We start from the raw sequence: 22,227 nt of genomic DNA on the forward strand, positions 1-22,227 counted from the left end.
GTATCGTTATTCTGTATAACAGTTTAACAAATTATTTTCGCTAGCAAGATCTCATTTGATTATTCAATCCAGCAGGCAAGTTTAAAGAAATATAATCTGATTGATTGAGGTAATGAGGGACTTAAAATTAGCCTATAGATAACGCATTTAACTTGTCGGCGAGGCGATTGAGCCGTACTGCAATATGTTAATAAAGTTTTAAATCAATTAATCAATCAATGCCGCTAGAGAATCAGGATCTCTGCTATCGATACGTGCTGGCTTTTCAACTGAAGCGGCCGCGCGCACTTATCCTGGGTCTCAAGTCTGGTTCTAGTTAATGAGACTGAATCCACCTTCGAGGAACATGAAAATCCCGGCTTCAAACATCGGGTTAACTGAAGCTGGATAATGGCCCTCTTGATCGACTTAGTTGAACCAGGTACGGGGAATAGGGCCCAGGAATCGCGCTTTACTGGAATACACAAAACACGTTGTCATTTTTCTGTCTATTTATGAATAGTTTTCAAATAAACGCTAGATTATCGATAGTATATGTGTACTTATGCACGCTAGAGAAGCGGCCTGAAAAATCTATTATCTTATTTCCTGATCAGCACACACACACACACACACACACACAGACACACACATATGGGACATGCTGAGATATAGGTGAAAAGAGCTCTGATTATCCCAAGACTGGTAAAATAGCTTCCTTACCTCAGATCAGATGTTCTCCAAAAAGATTATTCCAATTCCTGATCGCCATTCCAAATATCGATCACGTTTATTGATCCAACGCTGGGTACTGGAAACACTGATTCCACGCTGTTCTGAGGGTCGGCGAAGACTGCAATCGGCTCGGATTACATGCCTGATAAGTAAAATGTGGATTCCGGACTTTCTTTTCCCCATGCGTTTTCATTCAATCCAATCCAAAGGGTGCATTACCATCCGGCAGATGATAGGGGGCGGTATTTTCCCTGTTCAAACTCAGACAGAGTCCCAGTGGTAACGTGAGGCTAGATTGATGAAAAATGTATGGAAATCGATAAAAGCAGTGCTGCTGTCCTGTGACTGAACAATTTTGACCTGGTCACCCTAAATGTGTTATAGAAATTAGATCACGCCTATGGGGGTCTAACGACCTTCGGCTGCGCCTCGGGCCTAACAACCACCCATAGGCGTGATCTAATTTCTATAACACACTCTGTCGCGTGATGTAATGGTTAAATAGATAAAGTATAAAATAGAAAAAGTTTAAAATAGAAAGACAAAAGTATGTAAACAAGTGTAAACAAAAGTGTTCAATATACATATAAATACAGAGTAGAAAAAATTAGTAACTGAGTTACAATACAATATGCAGTACAATGCAGAAATGGGATGAGGTACAACTTAGGGTAAGGTGCAATGAGGTATGAGTTGTAGTGCAAATCTCTTTACCAATACATATAAAGTGTGTTAAAGTGTCTAAAGTGGGTGCTACAGTGAGTTGTTTATTTAAAGTGAGTGTGTACGTGTGGATGTGTGTGCTGTGAGTGTATTTGATGGTTTGTTACATAGTGTTATTGTCATTGAGCATCCTGATGGCCGGGCCCTGGGGATAGAAGCTCCTTCTGAGTCTCTCTGTTGCCAAGCTACAATGTTACAATGCTGCCAAGCGTGCAATTGTCTCTGGCAATATTGAATTGATATGACAGACACTATCAATAGACTATCAATAGCTAATCAAGCATCTATCTAGACAGAGATAGACACATAGCTAGCTAGTCTAGTTATATGTACAGTTTCTTCCACCTCAAATGTATATATTCTCTTTTAGAAGTCTCTTAACACTTTCCCGGCCACTTGGATGCGTCTAATATCACTCTAGACGGCCAGCATATCAAAACAGACTTGCATAGTTTGTGAGGCTGTTTGTAGAGCTAAATCTATACTTTATAGTATTGCTATCTGTCCATTCTCATTGTCAATTGAGACCATAAACCGTCCCTTCAAAATGGCTTAAAGAAATCATTTTTTCATCAATACGTTCTCATTTTATAGCGTCTTGAATATAAGCGTTATAAGGGATTCCGGCTAGGATATTTCCTGGAAGGCTGGATAAAGGGCTAATAGCTACTAACGTTATATCCAATGGCATTTCGGTTATACAGAGGCTACAGTTAAAACTCAAAGTGCATATGATATGTACGATCCTCAACCATGAATGCATGAAAGGGGGGGGGGGGGGGCGGGGGACGTCGTTTCTGATTATTGATTACCAATAACTGTGTTAGCCTCAATCTGGTAGATCGATATGTCCATTGGCTGATGATAAATTCCTTTACTGCATAGTGAAATCCGCGTCCCAAAACGTATTCCGTGCAACAGGCTATAGGAATCGCTTCAGGTTAGTAGAAAACTACATTGGAAATCCAGAAAAAAACAAGACAACTTCTGCCACAGGGAACACTGCATTATTGACATAGCGCCCCTAAGCTGAGTAGGATGGCTGCGCCACTGTTTTCGGCTGCCTGCCGCTGCGTCCTAATATCACTGTTTGTCCTCGTTTGGTTTGTGTCTCGTATCCATCCAACAAAAATAATCTACGACCGACAACTACTCCTGGATATCCGTGACTGCTTTATGGACCTCCGTGGTGGGGATTTCATGGAGAGATCACCGGGAGAAAGGATTCTTCCCCACCCCTGGCTGGCCAAACTACCAGCCGAACTAATACGTCCGTGCCTCGCTGTCCCCCTTCGCAAAATACGTTCGAGGAAGCGGAGAAAACGAGGAGGCGCAGCGGCCAAATGGAAAAACACCTGTCGCTCCTACCTGGTGCCCGTGGAGTTCCAGAGAACCCCGCCCCGCCGATAGTCCAACCCGGTGTGTGTAATTATTCCCCGCCGGCTTTCATTCACCGGCCCAGCCCAGAGTCTGTCTCTCCCTGGTAACTTTCATCGCCCATGGAGGCCAAATGGATGTCGCGGCGCAAACCCCCATAGCCTCCGCTCCCTGCTACAGGTGCAGCCTCCCGGGAGCTCCCCTCCCGCCCCCCCGCGGCTGGCCCTATTCACCGCTCGCTCGCTGACAAACAAGGCCTTCAACTTGAACGCTCTCTTTACGGACCGCAAACTGGATTTTCTCCTGGTGGTTGAAACGTGGATACGGACTGGTGAGCAGCCTACTCCTCTCATTCAACTTTGTCCCCCGGACTGCGATTTTATTAACACCCCTCGTCTCACAGGAGGCGGCGGAGGCGGCATAGCTGCTGTTTTTAAAAAACATTTTAATTGTCTCGCTCTAAAATCGGATCCTGTCAAGAGTTTTGAAGTGCAGCTAATCAAAGTCGGACTCCTGAATCCACTACTGATTATCCTGGTCTACCGTCCCCCCGGCAACTCACTAAGTGACTTTATCTCTGAACTGTCCGTTCTCCTATCACAGACAATGCCCTTATGCCCAGCTATGATAAAGTTTTACTGCTCGGCGATTTTAATGTTCACGTATGCTGCACTTAATTGAGTCTCTTAATTTTAGCCTACATGTTAATTCCCCAACACACAAACTCGGCCACATTTTAGATTTAGTTTTAACAGCAGGTTTCTCCATCGACAATATGGAAATAGATGACCCAGTCCTCTCAGACCATTCACTGATCTCTTTTGATGCTCTGTGTTTTGTCCCCATTTCCAAAGCTATTGTCCCAGCGCGTTCCTCTCGCCACATTAACCCCTCCACTGCCATTAAGTTCTGTGATGCCTATATAGCTGCCCCTAACACCTGCAGTATTGAGGCCTCTCCTGCCCAGCACAGCACTGAGATCCTTATCTCAATGTTCAATTCTTCATGCTCCTCCATACTCGACTCTGTCGCCCCCCTTAAACTCAAAAGGCCCAGACCTAGATCTCAGCCCTGGCTTGATGAGAACACCAGAGCTTTAAGGAGACAGTGCAGACAGGCCGAGCGCAGGTGGAAACACAATAAACTGCAGATCCACTATGAGATCCTTAAACATCACCTCAAACAGTATCAAGAGGCAGTTAAGGTGGCGAGAGAAAGGCACTTCTCAGAAATAATTGCCAAAAATTGTCACAATCCCAGAGTCCTTTTTTCGACCATTAACTCTTTCACCTCCCCTCCTCCCGCCCCCTGTCCCGATGCCTCCCCCTCCAAATGTGAAGAATTCCTAAACTTCTTCATTAGGAAGGTGGAAACCATTAGATTAGCCATCTCATCCTCCTCCTCCACCCCCCCTCCTACCCAGCCCCCCTGCCCGGCCCCCCCTCCTGCCCAGCCCTCCTGCCCACTTCCCCCTCCCTCCCACCCCTCCTGCCCAGCTCTTTTGAACAACTTCCAACCCATCTCTCTAACCACTCTCAGAGAGCTGGTGGCAGGCATGCGGACCGTCACATCCCCCCTTGATGCCCTCCCTACCCATCTTCTAAAAGACTCCATGGACATAGTAGGCCCCAGTATTTTGTCTATCATAAACAGCTCTCTGGAATCTGGCTCTGTTCCCTCCTCCCTTAAGACCGCCATGGTTGAGTCCCTCCTAAAAAAAAACTAACCTAGACCCTCCTCTTTTCAATAATTACAGGCCCATATCCAAATTACCCTTCCTATCTAAGATTTTAGAAAAGGCTGTCCTGGCACAGCTCCTCCCCTTCCTACATCACAACAACCTCCTAGACAAATTCCAGTCAGGTTTCAGGGCAGGGCACAGCACTGAGACAGCGCTAGTCAAAATTTACAATGACCTGCTTCTCACCATCGACTCAGGTAGCTGTGCAATGCTCCTCCTCCTGGACCTCTCTGCCGCGTTCGACACGGTCGACCACTCCACCCTGGTCGATCGTCTCGAACACAGGCTAGGTATTGGGGGGTCTGCCCTAAACTGGTTCGCATCCTACTTGAGCGGCCGCTCCTTTTCGGTCAGTTTGGGTGGACACTCCTCCCCCACAGCTAGTCTACCGTATGGGGTCCCCCAAGGTTCCATCCTGGCCCCCATACTCTTCTCCATCTACATGCTCCCCCTGGCCGAAATCATCCAGAAACACAACATTTCATATCACTTTTATGCCGATGACTCCCAAATCTACCTTCCCCTCAACCCCTCTGACACAGCTAACCTAGACTCTCTTAAAAACTGTCTCAGGGACATAAAAAGCTGGATGGCCCTCAACTTCTTACAGCTAAATGAAAATAAAACGGAGATCATTTTGTTTGGCCCCCCCTCTTCCACCAAAACACTCTCCAACAGCCTAGGACAACTCTCCACCCACCTCAAACCCCACGTCAAGAGCCTGGGTGTAATCTTTGACCCAGAGCTCAAATTCGACCGGCAGGTAAATGCCGTAGTCAAATCATGCTTCTTCCAACTCCGCAACATCAGTAAAATAAAAACAATCCTTTCACCCGTTGACCTGGAAACGGTAGTCAATGCATTCATAACCTCACGCCTTGACTACTGCAATGCCCTCTACACCGGCATCAGTCAGACAGCCATGTCCCGCCTCAAAATGGTCCAGCACTCTGCAGCTAGGTTCCTTACCGGTACCAGAAAGAGAGAGCACATCACACCAGTCCTAGCCTCCCTACACTGGCTCCCAGTCCCATTTAGAATAGACTTTAAAATCCTCCTCCTCACCTTTAAAGCACTATCGGGTGCAGCACCCTTATACATCACCGAACTCATCACCCCCTACGCAGCACCCAGGTCACTAAGATCCTCCAACCAGGCTCGGCTGGTCCCCCCCCGCACCAGACTCAAAAAGAGAGGCGATCGCTCCTTCAAGGCCTGGCCCCCAAGCTATGGAACCAGCTTCCCCTGGAGATCCGATCTGCCCCCTCACTGGAGACATTTAAGGCCCGTCTAAAAACCCACTTCTATTCCCTGGCCTTCAATAAACCCTGATTCTCCCACACCCTAACTCACACACTCCCATGTAATTTTATCCTGCCCCCTCCCTCTTGTATCTCTTATTATGCTCCTCTGTCCCCTGTGTGCTACTGTACTTTGTGTTCCCCTATTCGTGTGTTGTCCTACTGTCCTACTCTGAATGTACTGTCTTGTCCTGCTGTGCCTTTTTGTATTTTTGTATTTGTGTATTTTATATTAGGACATTGATTTTAACCTTTGATTGTACAGCACTTTGGTTGGCTCTTGGGCTTTTAAACGTGCTTTATAAATAAATTACTTGACTTGACTTGACTACTTAAGAGGATCTGGCCGGTAATGCACTTTTTCGAATTCAAAGAGTATGGTACATCTGCAGTGCTGCTCGGCGACCTTGAATGGGTTATTAAAATGGAATAAAAGCCAAAACAAGCTTCCCACGGACATGTCCGTGGTCGGTCCACAACTGTTGGATTCGAAACACGGATAATACGTCCTTGGCCGCCATTGTGTTAACACTTTGAATGCCCAGCAGGGGGCGCACATTTAGTGCTTGAATGCCCACCATCCGCTTCAATGTTAACGTTAATATTGCCAAATTTATGTTTTAAATTATGGCTATGTGTCTAATCTGCCCGTCGCATTATCAATGACACATTTCCAGTCAACATTGTCGAAGCGGATTGTTTTTTTATCGGTTCATATCCGTTTTATAGCATTTTGAAAAGCCCTCGTTTTCAAGAAGAAAAAAAAATAAACCCTGATAAACGCTGATGTACTGTAATATTCTAGAACGTTGTCATTGTTCGGCCTATTTATGAATCATTTTCAAATAAACGCTAGATTATCGATAGTATATGTGTACGTATGCACGCTGGTGCCGCAAGCTGTAAATCGATTATCTTATTTCCTGATCACTCGCACAGTCAAAACAGCCATACAAAACAGCCGGACAACGACGAGAAGGCCTACCGGGAGGAGGTTGAGGTACTGGAACGCTGGTGCCAGGACAACAGCCTGCTCCTGAACATTGGTAAAACCAAGGAGCTGATCGTGGATTTTAGGAGGAGACAGCAGGAGACACACACACCACTGAGGATAAACGGGGCTACCGTGGACAGGGTGAGCAGCTTCAAGTACCTGGGGGTCCACATCTCAGAGGACCTGACATGGACAACACACATAGACTCAGTCGTAAAAAAGGCGAAGCAGCGCCTCTACCACCTGAGACAGTTAAGGAAGTTCAGAGTATCTGGGAAGATACTCCAGTCCTTCTACTCCGGAGCTGTAGAGAGCATCTTGACTGGAAACATCACTGCCTGGCATGGCAACAGCACGGCACAGGACAAGAACGCCCTACAGAGAGTGGTGCTCTCAGCCGAGCGTACCACGGGTATTGCACTACCAACCCTGCAGGTCCTATACAACAAATAGTGCAAATCCAGAGCCTGCAGGATAATGAAAGACCCTCACCACCCCAACAACAGCCTGTTCATGCTGCTGCGGTCAGGCAAACGCCTGCGAGCACCAGTAACGAGGACAGAGAGACTTAGGCTCAGCTTCTTCCCACAGGCCATCAGAGCCTTGAACACTGAACTCTCCACGCACAAGCACACATGAGCACACACACAACACACACACTGTACACGCTCACACACTAGCAGCCACTTTAACATGAGCACACACACACTCATGCTGCACACGCTCACACTATGGAGACTTTACAGAAGGAAAGATCACTTAAAGAATAGTATAGCTTGAGATCGTATAATATAGCATTGTATAGCAGTGTACATAAAGACCCAATGCCTCATCCGTAGCTAACAGTGTACTGCACTGCCACAGGACCTGTGGCATGCTCTGTAAATAGCTCATGTACAGATACCGATATGCCTACTTTGTATACTTGTTTATTGCACTATGTCGCTCTATTGGTTGGACTCTTATATTATTACTTGTATTATGCACATTGTTGCGGGCGAGACCCCCCGCATTTCACTGTATACCTGTATGCCGTGACAAATAAAACTCTTGTATCTTGTATCTTGCCATATCACATATAGGGGGAAAGCTTATATCTCTGTGAAAAAAGGTCTGATTATCCTAATACTGGTCAAATAGATTCCTTACCTGAGATCAGATGGTATCCAAATGGATTATTCCAATTCCTGATCGACCATTCCAAAAATCGATCCTTTTATTGATCCCACGTGTATACTGTAAAACAGAGTCCAACATGAAGCTGATCGGCCCCGGTTACATGCGTGAGAAGTAAAATGTGGATTCCGGGTTTTTTCCCCCCATGCATTTTCATTGAGTCCAATCCAAAAGGGTGAATTACCATCTGGGAGACGATAGGGGGCGCTTTTTTCACATCTGAGCGCCTGGGGTGGCTGATTTACCAACGGTAGACTCTGTTGATGGATGAAATATGAATTCAGATCGCTAATAAAATAAAATAAAAGAGAAAAAACGAATATTCTCGTTATGGGCATTCAACCCGCGGGGGGTAAGGTTGGGCATTCAAAGTGTTAAACAGTACTGTCATAAATGTCTGGATGTAACAGTACTACTGTATATCTGTATGTTGTGTATGTCATAAATATTATGATGAATTGAAAATGGGGGACCCTGATGTAAACAAGACAAAAGTCTTTCTCTGGTCTGCATCCCCTTAACACTTTGAGAGCCAACGACATCTCGTTATTAATCGTTATTTTTTTTATTAGCAATTTCCATTCATTTTTCATCAATCTAGCCTCACGTTACCACTGGGACTCTCTCTCTGAGCTTGAACACGGAAAATACCGCCCCCTATCGTCTCCCGGATGGTAATGCACCCTTTGGAATGGAGTCAATGGAAATGCATGGGGAAAAGAAAATCCGGAATCCACATTTTACTTGTCAGGCATGTAATCCGAGCCGATTGCAGTCTTTGTGGTCCCTCAGAACAGCGTGGAATATGTGTTTCGAGCACCCAGCGTTGGATCAATAAACGCAATCGATATTTGGAATGGCGATCAGGAATTGGAATAATCTTTTTGGAGAACATCTGATCTGAGGTAAGGAATCTATTTTACCAGTCTTGGGGTAATCCAAGCTTTTTTCACAGATATATCAACGTGGGCCCTATATGTGTATGTGTGTGTGTGTTGATCAGGAAATAGATAATTTTTCAGTCCGCTTCTCTAGCGTGCATAAGTACACATATACTATCGATAATCTAGCGTTTATTTGAAAGCGATTCATAAATAGGCCGAAAAATGACAAAGTTTTTTGTGTATTCCAGTAAAGGGCGATTCCTGTTGATTCTCTTCTTCTTTCTGTAAATCTCCAAAAACGAGCGTTTTTCAAAATGGTATAAAACGGAAATGTACTGATGAAAAAACAATCCGTTTCGACAATGTTGACTGCAAGCAAGTCATTGATAAGCGACGGGCGTATTAGACACATAATAGCCATAATTTAAGATATATAGTTTATGCGTTCGCAAATGTGCTCGTCCTCTCATTGAATAGAGCGCTGGCACTCAAGTGCTAAATCGTGCGCCCCCTGCTGGCACTGAAAGTGTTAACAATTGTGTGTATTGAGCAGTACTGTATTGTACCCATTCTGCCATCTATTAACACTTTGGACGCCAACAACGAGTATACTCGTTATTGCCCGCCATGCGTTGTGCGCCAACAACGAGGGAACTCGTTTTTGGGATTAATATTTCATTTTTTCGCCATGGCATTCATAATTCATCCAGCCTCCCTCCGGGATGCAGCTGGACCCTGTTCTGATATTGCAACGCCTCAATACCGGTGCCTGGTGGATTTCGGGCGAGTTACACTCCACGCCAAACCGGAAGTGGCGCTCTGTGCATCAGGGAAATTCCTCCGCCAGAGATATATTGTAACGTGGGTCTAGATACACAATCGAGTGCATTGGGATCGCTTTCGAAACGCAATAATCAATATGATTTTGGCGTTTATTGCATCATACAAACGGGAAATGGATCTAGCAGATATTCAAATTCAAATAATTGGAATATTTTTCCTCCAGTCTCATCGGCGAACGGTAAGAGGAATCTAACGTTATTTTCAGCCCGATTGTTTATTTATTACACTGCAATCCATCTGATCAACATATCCCATACTAAAAAAAGACGCTACTGACAATCAAGGAATTATAAACGACCCCCCCCCCCCTTTCCTTCACGCATGATGAAGCATAATGTATACCGATCATATACATTTGAATTGTGCATCCCTGGTCCCGATTCTGTCTTTCTTGATTTTGTGTGTGTGTATGTGAGCACAGCGGTGTCTGTGTTGATTATTATTTCATGAAATTCGGACCATATCTTCATTTTACATATATTTTCATTATGTCAAAAGATTATGATTTGAAACGCTCTAAAAAAAAGTTATTAATATAAGGTACCTCTAGAGAGTTTCATCCCATCCACTTCCATGTTAAACGCTGTTCCTTGAATCTGTCAATCTAATTTTTTATTTCAAATATATATAAAACTGATTTTTTGAAGGACAGAGACTTTGTAGAAAGCAATCACCTGCTTTTGTACAGAAGATGGCGCAATTTATCTATGTTCCCCCTTACAACAGGGAGACAAAGGTGTCAGTATGTAGGCAGAGCACTCAGATTGGTGTACCAGGTTTACAGCTTTGATTTACAGATGCGTCTCACGTGTGTGTGTGTGTCAGTGTGTGAGATGAAAGAGCAGCATGGGGACAGGGCCACTTTCAAACACGTTCCCCCAAAGTGGGCCAAAACAATATTGGGGGGGGGGGGGGGGGGCGTGTGTGTGAGATAGAGTTCATGCACAGAAGCTTCAAACATGTACGGCAAAGTGGGCCAAAACAATATTCGCGGGAGGCGGTGCTTGTTTACGCAGGTGCGACTGATGAAAGCAATTGTTCGGGGGAGACGGCCGGTTGTTTACCACAGGTGCACCTGATGACGGCAAAAGTCACATAAAAGGTCTACTCTGTTAGAATAACGGGGTCACTACTCATTCAGCCAAGACAAGACATAGATTACCCATTTAGCATGGATTTAGCGCATTTATTCATTCATATTCACACATCCATTCATATTTCACACATCCATTCATTCATTCATATTCACACGTAATTCATTCACACATAGTCAGTAGTGTACTCATGACCATGAACGCCGTCGAGGCCCTAGCCCTATTCGATTTGCTGAACGCGGAGGAAGGCCCCGCGTCTAGCAGTGAGTCGGGCGAATGGGAGGAGGACGCCGACTGGGTCCCTGGTCCGGACGAGGTCGAGGCGGAGGAGGACAGCGGTGATGCCGCCGTGGAGGATGCCGATCCGGGCTGGATTGCCCGCAGCGGCATAGCGTGGTCGCCGGTCAGTGACCTGACCCATCGCTACGTGCAGACAGCGGTACCTCTGCCCGGGATTACGAGGTATACATTTGGTCATTTAGCTGTACGAAAGTGTTGAGTGCTATACAGTGTAGGATAATAGGTAAATAGGACAAGTAAGTAAGTAATTCAATTTTTCAAAAATTCAAATTTTCTTTTTATTCATTTTAGGTACGCCATCGCTCGTATTAGCGAGATGGAGGACTCGTTCACGTTTTTCATCACAGATGAAATCAGTGAGATCATTGTGGAAATGACCTGCGGTGAGTTTCAGCGTGTTTGATTATTATTATCCATACAAACTGCTATGATCAACATATCACCCATACTACATGATTCATTTAACGTCGGTCATTGCATTATAAACGACCCCCCCCCTCCGGTCAACATCAGATGATGAGTCATGACGTTGTACAATTGAAATTTTTTATCTGACGTCAATCGGTATCAAACTACATTTGATGATCTAATATATGTATTTATGGCTATAACTCACGTTCTATGGAATGCTGCAGAAAACGATAAAAACATATTTATACTTTAGACCATATTTTAGTATGAATGAAAAAGTAGAACGTTGCTACATCCTAAACGATAGATACTTGATGTTGAATGGGCCATAGTAATGTCAATTTAGCAATACAATTTAAAAAGTTATAGCCCTGCAAAGAAGGGGAACATCTCCATAGACTTACAGTACTGGCAGAGAAGGGATTATGATGAGAATAATCTCCGGCAGATAAAGGGTTAATAGCGTTATTAATATGGAATAAAACAATAACAACTCGCCATGAGTTAACACTTTGCGTGCCGCACACGAGATATCTCGGGTTTATTTATAGGTGGTTGAAAGCCACTCACGAGATTTATCTTTTTTTTGCGATCTGAAAAATTATTGCATCACCCGAGCCTACCCGAGTATAGCCGAGCGGCGCCGGCGATCACTGTGGAAAAAAGCGCCCCCTGTCGTCTCCCAGATGACATAAGTGATTTTGGAATGGACTCAATGAAAATGAATGGGGAAAAAAATCCGGTACTCCATATTTACCAGTCCACTGATCCAGCCGGGGTTACCACAGTTCATTCTGGAACCTCAGATCCCCGCTGATCATGGAGTTCTACAGTATCGCGTTGGATCCATACACGTATCGATTTTTTCGAATGGTGATCAGGAATTGGAATATACCAGTTGGATACCATCTGATGTCAGGTAAGGACTCTATGTTATCAGTGTTAGGATAATCAGAGTAAGTTTGATGAAGATATAGGCTGTTTTGTGAAATGTCTTCTTTCGGTTTCACTGTAAAAGTCCGAGAGGAAATCAACGCAGCGATTATCCGTGCGCGGCCCGAATGTGCTTGCGTGCACATATAATATTGATCATCTAGCGTTTATTTGAAAACGATTCATAAAAAGGCCGACGAATATCAACGTTGTGGAATATTCCAGTAAAAGACGATTTTCATAGAATGGTCCAGAATGGGCTGTTTTTTATCTGAAAACGGGTGCTTTTCTAAATGCTCTGAAACGGAAATGACGCGATAAAAAAACAATCTGCCTTGACAGCACTGACTGGAAAATAGTCTTTGATAATGCGATGGGCAGATTAGACACATAGCCATAATTTAAAACATAGATTAGGCGATATTAACGTTAACATTGGCGCCGATGGTGGCATTCAGCGGGTAAAAAGGAAAACCCGGCGTGGCGCTCAAAGTGTTAATAATTCTGTTTTGCAATAATTGTTTTTGTATGTTTTTTTGTGTGGACCCCAGGAAGACTAGCTGGTTGCCATGGCACCAGCTAATGGGGATCCGTAATAAAATCAAACAAATAACATGTCACACAAGTCACACAAGTCTCCACAAGTCTCCAAGTCACACGAGTCTCCAAGTCACACGAGTCTCCAAGTCACACAAGTCTCCCAGTCACACAAGTCTCCAAGTCACACAAGTCTCCCAGTCACACAAGTCTCCAAGTCACACAAGTCTCCCAGTCACACGAGTCTCCCAGTCACACAAGTCTCCCAGTCACACGAGTCTCCCAGTCACACGAGTCTCCCAGTCACACAAGTCTCCAAGTCACACAAGTCTCCAAGTCATACAAGTCACACGAGTCTCCCAGTCACACAAGTCTCCAAGTCACATGAGTCTCCCAGTCACACAAGTCTCCCGAGTCTCCCAGTCACACAAGTCTCCAAGTCACACGAGTCTCCCAGTCACACAAGTCTCCAAGTCACACAAGTCTCCCAGTCACACAAGTCTCCCAGTCACACAAGTCTCCAAGTCACACAAGTCTCCCAGTCACACAAGTCTCCAAGTCACACGAGTCTCCCAGTCACATGAGTCTCCCAGTCACACAAGTCTCCCAGTCACACGAGTCTCCAAGTCACATGAGTCTCCCAGTCACACAAGTCTCCAAGTCACACAAGTCTCCCAGTCACACAAGTCTCCCAGTCACACAAATCAAATCAAATTTATTTGTAAGGCCCTGTCTGGTTGTTGTGTTTGTTATTGCTTTTGGTGTCTTGTATGGTGTTTATTGATTCTATGTTTTGGCCTGGCCCTGCCAGGTGTTGATCGTTGTAATTAGTGTTGGTATTAAGTGTGGGTTTGTCATCACTTCCTCGTGGCATCATTGTCTCCAGTACCCTCCTTGTTACCCTCACTCACCTTAGTGTTCCCTTGCTTCATGTCCGTAAAGGAAAACGCCAACATTTTGGGAAATTAGCTTATTTGCCATCTTCCCTGGAGTTAGACAAGAAGATACATACCCTTTTCTTCTCTGTGCTGGCTTAGGGAACGCCCGCACCGTTAGCGTAGCTTAGCTTCATCACTGGAAGTGGGTCAGACCTTTACCCTGAAGTTCCCTACAGTCGCCTACAGTCACGAAATACACTCAAAATACAACTCCAAAACGTTCCTGTAAACATGTTGTGACCTGTGTATTTACCACGTGGAGAAATAAAAAATAATTTAATTCGACAATTACATTTTCTAAGCAAATATACTCGGAACAATTTTTTGCCGAACCACTCCTCTCTGGGCTCAGTCAGTGATTTCACACAACGCAGTGATACTTTCTAACGTATCACTGCATATTTCTGCCTTCAAATCCTCTTACCTTGACGATTAAAAGCCGGAAACCAACAAACACAGAACGGGACACTAAAGCAGATAACGGGGCATCATTTTTACTTCCGGTCGGGGGGTTTCAAAATAAAAGAGCGACGTCTAAAGCACCGGAAATACGTTTATTTTGTACATTATCTAACGTTAACACGAACCTAAACTAACGTTACAACTAACCTAAAGTTAGTTCGAAATTTTCGCGATTTCTGAGGAATGTAACCTGCCGCACCAAGTCGGGTTTGATCACGCCGTGTCACATATACACTACTGATAAGGAGCAGAGTAGAAGACAAATAGTCTCTACTGCATTGCATCACCTATCATTTACAATGACAGCGGTCTGTAGTACAGCAGCGTTTCCGTTAGCCGGTAATTACCGGTATTTGACCGGCAAAATCTGTTGAAGTCCGACATATTTAATCTCTCCGGTCATAGTGTCCGGTGAAAATAGTTCCCTCTGGGCACAGTTTGATTATTTGAATTGTATTTGGATGGGCTGGAGTTGGGTGGCCTATGCGATGAACAAAACAATCATTGCGTTTGTTGTCGTTGCTTCGCTCAGCGAGAGCTTGCTGCTGGATTTGCTGAAGGCATGCAGCTGCAGACCCACAGAACCCACCAGCTTTGCTGGCACAGTGCGGTCCCCAGACCTGGAAAGCTGCTCTGCGGGTCTGCAGCTGGATGCTTCTTGCAAACTAACTGCGGCCGGCTCGCGCTGATAACAGCTTTCATTGTTGGACCGGCTGCTTGGTGGAGCAACGATGAAACGAATGTAATGAATCGTTCGTCGCATCACTCGCATGGGCTATTTAATTTTGGCCTGTTTTGGTACGGTTCGGGTGGTCAAGTTGTGCTTGGAGGGAGTTGTTTTCACCGGACATTATGACCAGCACCAAGTCGTTGGGAGGTGGAGATATACATCAGTAACATCACGCAAACCCACGATAATGTTGCCGTCTCTCTCTGCAAAATTTCTCAGTTCTTCGCTTGATATAATTAATACAAATGTCCAATATAAAGGAATTCGTTAGCTCATAAAAATGTGATTATAACAGACTGCTGTTTAGTGTCGGACCGACTGCCCACATACGCGGTCTATTTTATTTCAAGTCAGCAGCAGCACGGAGTATCGAGGGACTTATTTTATTTGGAATATATTAATGACTGTATACGCAAAAGTAGCCTATAGTTTTAAGTAATAATATTATAAATCTACATGCCTTGAGGATGACATTCTTTATTCAATTGTTTTAAAGCTCAATAAACTATGACCGGAATTAATCTCATTTGTCCGGTAGATTGAAATCTTGCAGGTCACGGAGACCGGCAACAATTTTTTCTAACGGAAACCCTGGTACAGGCCCTGTAACTCACGGACATGTCTCTTGGCCAGCAAGTAAAAGCGCGGTCATTATTGCTCGGTTGCCCCTGACATTGGTCAGTTACCGAAAAATAACTGACCGCTGATATGGGCAACCGAGCGCTATTGACCAATCACAATCAAGCATTTTCGCGAATGTTAAAACACCATGTAATAAGATCTGATATTGTGGTCACATTTGTTCTATTTCTAATTTAGTTGAATTCAATTCAGCGTAGCTGTAATGCTGCATTAGCATGAAGTTCCACAGTGTATTGTCAAAGCTGTACTACTGTAGTAGCAATAATGATAATACAATTAAAATGTTTAAAAAAGATTAGGCTAATGTAATGTATATTCATTAATATTTCACTGAAGGATTACAGATCATTAGATCTAAGATCTAGCCCCTCTGGTGAGAGCATAATCTCCCCACTGTGCCAATGGGTCGAGTGACCAACCCAGAAATACTCTGACCTGATGACCTGTGTGACCTAATGCTTGGCTATATCGGCCCTCCGGCCACAGGCCACTGAGGGGAAGCAAAGATGGACATTATCAGATTCAGCAACAGCTCACATATAACCCCACATATGACCATATACGACCAAGCCTGTCTGATCATCTATTTATTAACCAGTGTTCCTGTGTCAATAAATACCATCGATTGACTTCACCGTCGTCTCCTGGCTCATCATATCAATCCAAAGAACTCCGTTTTATACTAACACTAATAATAATAATTACAATATGGAATATTGTAGAGGGAGAGACATTTTATTTACAATATTCAGTTGCAGCAGTATTGATTTTACTGTATATTTTCTTACATCTGTTTATTCAGACTTTTGTTTAACATTTGTCAGTTTAGTAGACGGTCACAGTCAATTGGTATTTTATATCTGCTAGATTCTGCTCAGAAATTATCTGAAATTAAATGTCATGGTTTTTGCTTTATTTCGCCTTTCTGTGAGGGACAGCTGTCTATTTCATCTTCCTGTGAGGGATAGCTGGCAATCACTGGTCTCTGTGGTTAATTGCCTCATGGGACAGCAGGTGTGTGGGCTTGATTGCACCTGATTCAGTGCAGCTGTGCCTATGGTAAAGCTGAGTCTATTTAAGTTTGAATCTAGCAGTGTTGGCTGCTTTTTCATTTCTTTTGTGTTGGCTATCCTTTTGGTCAAGCTTGTTATATTGGAGTGTAGTGTTGATCTCTGCCATATTCAGAATTTAGCCTTTCCTTGTTTTGGGCTACTGGCTTTATTTTACATTTTGTTTTATAGAGGCTGAGCCTTTTATGGTAGTTTTTTTGGAACTGTATTTTGCCCACTACGGAACATAAACTCCCTTAGTGGAGATTTATTGTTTTATGTTTTCAATATTTTTTATAGTTTACAATAATAAAAAAAAAATCATTATTTTTCATCTCTGTGTTATAATAATTTTCTCCCTCCTGTAGACATTTTCTATTTTCTTTTTACAATTTTCTCCCTCTTCTCCTTCTCACTCTAACACTGTCATTTTCTTTTTACTATTTTCTCCCTCTTCTCCTTCTCACTCTAACACTGTCACTGACTCACTGAGGCAATCTGCTCAGCATTATTTGATTGACATGGAGGCTTTGAGAATTAGGGCAGGTTGTCTTTTTCTCGCGTCCTACATAATTATTACATGTTACATAATTATTAGCCAATAAGATTCTAGCTTAATTCAATGGGTTGGGTTTAGGGCCTACGCCTTAACACGGCCGCAGACTGGGACTAGGTTAGAGAAGCCAAGCGCACTATTATCCTTCAAATTTGCTGTCTGGGCCAGAGTCCCACCAGATTGACCAATCAAATCACATTAACACATTCGGGGCCATTGGGATGCATCTAATAAATCTCTAGAGGACCGGCAAATGTAAACAGACGTGGGGCTGTTTGTAGAGCTAAATCTATACTTTATAGTATTGCTGTCCCTTCAAAATGGCTTAAAGGGGACATGCATTGCTATTCCTAGCACTATTTGGGCAACTTTACACAATTCCTGTGAGTCTATTGAAGACATCTGTAAGGTTTAAAAAAAAAATGCATTGTTTTATATTTCTAATCAAGTACTCAAAACCATCATTTTTCAGCCTCAGGATTTCAGGCTGTTATGGCCTGGCTCCGCCCATAAGCACTTTGAGTGACAGTCAGCCCACACAGTCTGCGACTGGTAGACAGAGAGAGAGAGAGAGAGGGTGGGTGGGAGAGAGAGAGGGAGGATTCACTGTATCATTCTGCTCTCCGCGGGGCGGGGGGGACCTGCGCGCGGAGTGTTTGCACAGTTGTCTCCCTCCCTCCCTCTCTCTTCTTTCTTTCACTCTCTCCCTCTGTATCATTCTGCTCTCCGCGGGGCGGGGACCTGCGCACGGAGTGTTTCCACAGTGGTCTCCCTCTCTCTCCCTCTCTCTCTCTCTATCTCTCTCTCCCTCAGAGTGCATGCAGAGGTGTCAGGTTTCACTCTGCCTCCGCAGTATGAGGAAGTGGTTTCCACTCGCTGTGTAGAGGTAGATTGTGGGCGGGCATTAGCTCCAACCACAGAGCCAATCTCATCACTGTCCGCTTACCCAGGGCCCCGGTGACGTCACGACATGCCTCAAATCAGGATGACCTAATTAAATCTAGCAGGAAATGGTCTGAGCTGAATCAGAGCAATCAGCCAATATGGTGTTTTGACACAAAAACACATGGATAATAACTCCTATTACTATAATACAATGCTAGAGACTGAAAAATGACATTTATACTGTAATGATGTCACCTTTAAAGATATTTTTTTCATCAATACGTTCTCATTTTATAGCGCCGTGAATATAAGCGTTATACGGGATTTCGGCTAGGATATTTCCTGGAAGGCGAGATAAAGGGCTAATAGCTACTACCGTTATATCCAATGGCATTTCCGTTATACATATGCTACAGAAATAACTCAAACTGCATATGATCGGCACGATCCTCAAGCATGTATGCATGAAAGGGGGGGGGGGGGCGAGGGACGTGGTTTCTGATTATTGATTACCAATAACCGCGTTAGCCTCATTCATTGATCGGATGGATGGCTATCAAAACAAGGCCCGATCGGGATGTACTTTACGTGAAAACTATCTGACCGTGGGCCGGTGGGATCCCTTCGAGCATTTCCCCGTTATCGATCGCCATCTGGTAGATCAATATGTCCATTGGCTGATGATAAATCCCCTTATTGCATAGTGAAATCCGCAATCCAAAACGTAATCCAAGCTATATGCTGCACATCCAGAATCCAGCTAACTGAAAACTCCATCGAAAGTCAAAAAAAAATAATGCTCCGTTCAGCCAGAGGGCACACTGCATTATCGCGATAGCGCCCCTAAGAGGATCTGGCCGGTATTGCACTCTCAAATTCAAAGAGTAGGGTACATCTGCAGTGCCGCTCGGCGACCTTGAATAGGTTATTAAAATGGAATAAAAGCAATAACAACTTGCCACGGATATATCCGTGCTTCTGTCCACAACGGGTGGAATCGAAACACGGAGATCTCCGTGGTCGGGCGCCATTGTGTTAATAGCTCAACGTGACAACAACAACGTCATCACCTTGCGGGCACGTTCGAATTCTCTAGTAGTATCAAACTGTCAATCAAACTGTCAGTGCCATTGTAAGAAAACAACTAAACAAGACAACCATAATGGCAGATCTAGATGTAGTCGATTATTTAGTTACTCATGACTTCACAAAATTGCCTTTTGAAAAACAATTGGACATCAAACAAAGGAAGGCGTACACCACACCTGTGTATTGTTCAGCCAGGGGCTGTGAAGGCACAACACTCATTCAATGCACAGAACTATACGCGAACCGAGTGGCTAACCGCAGGGGTGCAGTCGTAATATGGGCGGAGGCCAAACGGTATCCTATTATTATGCAAAGTCTAGGCACTTATCACCTAGACCATAGGTGTCAAACTCATGGCCCGCGGGCCAAATGTGGCCCGCCATGTCATTTGATGTGGCCCCCCAAGAGCCCTGGTAATTTTTTTTTTTTTTTTTTAGTTTTTTTTAAACATTAATCTTGGGTTAAAAAATAGCGGCGTTAAAATAATTGTGGGTTAAAGCGTTAATAAAGCTTTAACTTTGACAGCCTTAGTTATTACACATTCTTTTTTTTTTTATCCACTTTTTCTCCCATTTTCTATATTTTCTCCCATCCCACTTTCGTATCATCCAATTCAACCCTCCCCTGTCACGAACGCTGTTTCTTGCCTCCCACAAGCCGGCTGCAATGTGGACTAAGTCATACATAGCACAAGTCCCCTCCGGTACTTGAGGTAACAGCAGTCGCATCTTTTCACCTGCGCAGCTCGATCTGTGTCGAGGAGTAACGCGTGGGAGGCTCACGCTGCCCCTGACACTTCCTGATTCTACTGCGCAGGCGCACCAACCGACCTGTAGGAGTCGCTGTCCACAACGCCCGATCCCCACCCATCAGTTTCCCACCCCCTGTGTATTAGTATGAACGACCAGCTAAACTGAAAGCAATGTGGATCGCTGGGCTCGAACAGGCGAGCCCAGTGTCTCCGCATTCGTGGCGAGCGCCTTGCCCACTATGCCACGTAGCCGCCAGTTATTACACATTCTTACACATACATGTATGTTGAACATCTGAGGTATTGATGAAGTAACAAAGGAAAAAAGCCAAAAGCACTTACTCCTGGCAATTTTACAGCCCAAAATACAAAAAAGATCCAGGCGGAATAGGTAACAAAGGGTTGAAGAAATATTGTCTGAACTGTCAGATGCAAACTGGCTGTGTGACATAACCGAGCATCTCGCTCAATTGAATAAGAAGCTGTAGGGACGCAAACAAGTCCCACCCAAAACTTGACCAATATAGTTGTGAACTGAGACAACCATTATTTTGTTATTTTTGAGTACAGTTACAGTTGTGTGTTCATGCAGACACATAATAGCAATTTCATTACGAATTGAAAATGGGGGAAGTCGAAAGTCTTTCTCTGGTCTGCATCCCCTTAACAATTGTGTCTATTGAGCTGTACTGTACCCATTCTGCAATCTGTTAATTAAAGTTAATTAAACTATCTTCCATTAGTTGGATGTATGGCCTCTGCAAGGTTGTGTGCAGCCATTTGTTTTTGTAACATCTACATCTGTCCCACGTGTTCTTTGCAGCTCACAGTTGTTAGTTCTGCCCCTCTTGACTGTGACAAAAAGGTTTTGAACAAACTTAATGTCATAGCTTGTATTTGATGATATTCTTCTTTGTTATTTACTTGAATGGTTTGATCATTGATTGATGGAGTAATATGGGGTTCTGATAAACTAAAATTATTTGTTAAAATAACATAAGCTAACATATATTTTTACATCTATGCAAATGCATATGCAATATGTATAACTTGAATAAGTAATAAATACAGAAACAACATGTTTAACAATATGTAAATGAGTAGCTACATTTATTTTACATTACATTAACATTTATACGGCCTTTGGCCCTTTGAGGGCAACCATAATGCTGATGTGGCCCTCTGTGAAAATGAGTTTGACACCCCTGACCTAGACTTTGCATAATAATAGGATGCACGCAAGTTAATTATCATGGTGTTTGAAAAGTGAATTTATCATAGTGTTTGAAACTTAGATTTATCATGGTGTTTGAAAAAGTAGATTGTCATGGTGTTTGAAGGCCTAAACCATTGCTGAAGTGGTACATTTCTCAATGCTAAAGATATCAGTGAGGAATATAAATATTTGGGAAAAAGCATTTTAATATGGTCTGGGTTGAAAAATAGTGAACCTATTCTTTAAAAGCTATTTACAACATATATTTTACAGGATATAAAACAGTTTAACAGTTAAAGTAAATTTGAGTGCCGTTGAGCTTATTCCTTTCTCTCTCCTAACTCTCCTTCTCTCCTCCCCTTCTCTCCTCCTGTACTCCCCTTCTCTCCTCCTGTTCTCTCCTTCTCTCCTCCTGTCCTCTCGCTCTCTCTCCATCTCTCCATTAAAGTTAATATATTGTACCTGGATACTGGCTGGATCAGTGGGATATTTTAATGGAAACAGGAGAGCATTCAAGTTATTTGTTGTTGTGTCGTTTGAATAATTTCTCTCCCCATCATAATTTGCATCCTTGCTTTCTTTAGCATCTCCATGACCATCTTCATCATCATTTCTCTCCATAGCATCATCTGCATTCTCTTTCCTCAACTTCTTCATCATTTATCTCAATAGAATCATCTGCATTTTGTCTTTCCTCCACTTCTTCATAATTTATCTCCATAGAATCATCTGCATTTTGTCTTTTCTCCACTTCTTCACCATCTCTCTTCCTGATATCATCATTTCCCTCTTGAATGTCTCCATCTTCATTGTCTGTAGGCCCTACTGTCTTTATCTAAGGTCGCTTTTACACAGGGGCTGTTTGGTCCGGACTTTCGGAC

The sequence above is a fragment of the Notolepis coatsorum genome (genome assembly GCF_963971535.1).
Source record: "Notolepis coatsorum genome assembly, chromosome: 6".
NCBI lineage: Eukaryota > Metazoa > Chordata > Actinopteri > Aulopiformes > Paralepididae > Notolepis > Notolepis coatsorum.